Raw genomic sequence first — 3,016 nt, forward strand, 5'->3', positions numbered from 1 at the left:
ATGCCTCTTTTATAATGGGTTTTAATGTTTTTGTCTCGTCGCTCCGGCCGGGACACGGCATCACAGTATGGTAAGGGGCGTAACATTTCCGTCACACGCTTGAGGTATTCGGCCAATCATAACGCACTGGATAGCTGGCCAATCACAGCACACCTTGCTTTTCAGACCGATGAGCTTTGTAAAAATCTACGCGTTTCAGAAAGGCGGGGCATAGAGGAGAAACAATAATGTACAGTATGTGGAAAATTTGTTTTTTGAACCTTAAACCGCATAAACATTTCATTACACCAAATACACAACATAATGTTCTTTTTAGCAACATCATATGACCCCTTTAAACTGAATATTGCATTTTTCTTTTTTATTTGATGAAAATGTTTTGATAATCAAATTGTAGATTATTTTAAATAAATGTAAAAACCGATTCATAAAAAATAAAATGAAACTGTTGAATGAAATGAGAGTTATTATATAAAGAGTTATTTCTAATCTTTTTATGAAGTGACAGTTGCTTAAACTGAATATTGTAGTTTTTGTATTAGCAGAATATGTTTTAGAAATCGCAAACTTTTGTGTGTTTTTCTCTGTCTAGGCATATCATAACTGATAGCTGTTACATGTATGTCTCGTTGTGTTTCGAACATGACCTATAGTTTCTCAGTCTGTTGGATTAATCGTTCTGTTCACCTGTTGCCTCGTTAATTAACTCATCTGTTCCTTTGTTTGCTTTGTGTACTCGAGCCTTCAGTATCTGTTGGTTCTCCTTTACGTTAAGTGTGTGTTACTTCTGTGTTTATTCCAGTATTCCAAGACATTGTTATTAATCTATCTCCGAGTTGTATTCCTCAGCTTTGTGTGTTTCTATACCACACAACCGAGACAATAGCCCAGTCCATTTATTAATTTATAGACTTCTTAATGTATCAATTTTACAAATGAGTGCTGAATTGCACAAACATAAGCAATATGTAAGTGATTAAAGCTTCTTTCCTGTTTTTTGTTTTCACTGCAGATTCTTGGGATTCATCTGAACGGGTGGAAGCTGGACTTCAAGCTGGGCGTCTATGTGCTGGTGCTGTACGCCGTCTTCCTCTGCTTCTCCATCATGATCGAATACAACGTCTTCACCTTCGTCAACCTGCCCATGTGTCAGGACGACTAGACTCCGTATCCCAGAATGCACCGTCCTGATGTCACGAGCTCCGTTCTTGCACTCCAGAACCATCATCACCTCAGACTGGACGAATGCTAGTCTTCATTAGCACCAGCGCTTTATTCGAGCTCCTTTCGTTCGACTCATCTCACTGTGGACGGACAAACGGATACGATCTTCCACTTCATCTCATTTTCCTGATTTTGACCCCAGAAAGAGGAACTTCTCCTTGGCAGATCTTCTCTTCCAGTTGAGATCTTTAATATCTCAGAATGCATGACAAACACGGAGCGTATGGACATTCGTCCTTTTCTACATGCCTACACTGATCTGTTTCTTTTTCTTGTCTAACCACTGAATCTCTTCATGAAGTCTTTATTGCTCACACAACTGTGAATTCTTTTGCAGCATATCGATTTTTTGGCTTAGAAATAAGCAAAATATTTAGAAATGCAAGAGAAACTAACATTTTCTGTTAGTACTGTGTCTTGTAATCAGGTACGATCGTCCATGCAAATCAGTGCAATCTCATTGGTCTAAAAAATCTGCATATTAATCAGCAACAGTGTTGCAGCTGGCTGTGATTGTGGCAGCGTTGACTTTCATTGCAGATGGACTAATTACTTGTCATTGGAAGAGTGTCGTGCCTGATTAGGACACATGCATGGTTATTCTGCATAAAACAGTTTCATAATCAGTATTTTTGATCTTGTTTTTTATTTTTTAGTATAAATATCTAAACATCCTTAAAACAAGATAAATTTACTTGGAAATATTAAGACATTGAGTTTGCAAAGAATATATCGTCAATTAAGTTAATTTTAATTAGTTTCTTATATATATATATATATTTAGAAATGCAAGAGAAATAAAAGTATTGCTCGTCATCCATTGTTATTGTAATAAGAGTAAAAAAATCTATTTCAAATACTTTAAGAAATTAAGACTTTGAGTTATTAAGAGTTTTTGAAGTCTGTATCTTTGCTTATTTTCTTTATATTCTTATGTTATTGGCAAACTGTTTTAAGCTTAAACCTGACCTAATTTAGTTAGATTTATGCTGAAAAAAGAAAGACAAATATTTAAAAATACAAGAGAAATGAATGTATTGCATATCATCTGTTATTGTATTGTAAAATAATAATAATAATTATAATAATAATATTAAATTGCAAAGGAAGTTCAGAACAAATTAAAATACTTGAAGATGTTAAGACTGAGCTATTAAGAGTTTTCAAAGTATTTATATATCTTCAATTAATTAATTTTTTTTATTGGCAAATTGTTAAAATCACAATTCTGAATAAATTTAGTTAGATTTAATCTTAAAAAAGGAAGAAAAATAATAAAAAATGCAAGAGCAATTAAAGAATTGCATGTCATCCATTGCTATTGTAATAAGAGTAAAGAAAATTGAGGTACAAATTTAAATACCTGAAGATATTAAGACTTTGCATTGTAAGAAAAATCAACTCACTTCAAATTTTGTTTTAATGATAGTTAGATATTTTAGAAAAACAGACATAAATACTGATAATGAATCATTTTGTTTTGCATCTAAATTGTAGAATTTGTATATTTATAATCACAAAAAGCAATGTTCCTGTTTCATGATTTTTGGAAGTTTTGCCGTGGCCTCTTTGAGGGCTCTGTGAATATAAACTTGCCTATGAAGAGATTTAATAATCATATTTATTTATAGATGAGCATCTGCGATGTGGTTTCTGGTGGTTTTGGTCTGGTCTTATGCTCTTGAGGGGCTCTTTCATTGTGAAGTGTAGAAATGAGCACTTTAAAGCAAGTGAGTGAGCGGTTGGGTCTCAATCAGAAGTGCTTTCCTCTGTCAGACGTGTGTGTTTGTGT

General features: G+C 33.7%; 1 pseudogene; it reads left to right on the forward strand.

Annotated features, from left to right (window-relative positions):
- The window catches only part of LOC107730783 (sodium/potassium/calcium exchanger 4-like), a 39,076-nt pseudogene extending 37,121 nt beyond the window's left edge, over positions 1-1,955 (forward strand).
- The last annotated feature ends 1,061 nt before the right edge of the window (positions 1,956-3,016 follow it).

The sequence above is a fragment of the Sinocyclocheilus rhinocerous genome, unplaced genomic scaffold (genome assembly GCF_001515625.1).
Source record: "Sinocyclocheilus rhinocerous isolate Xijiao unplaced genomic scaffold, SAMN03320098_v1.1 scaffold2082, whole genome shotgun sequence".
Taxonomy (NCBI): Eukaryota; Metazoa; Chordata; class Actinopteri; order Cypriniformes; family Cyprinidae; genus Sinocyclocheilus; species Sinocyclocheilus rhinocerous.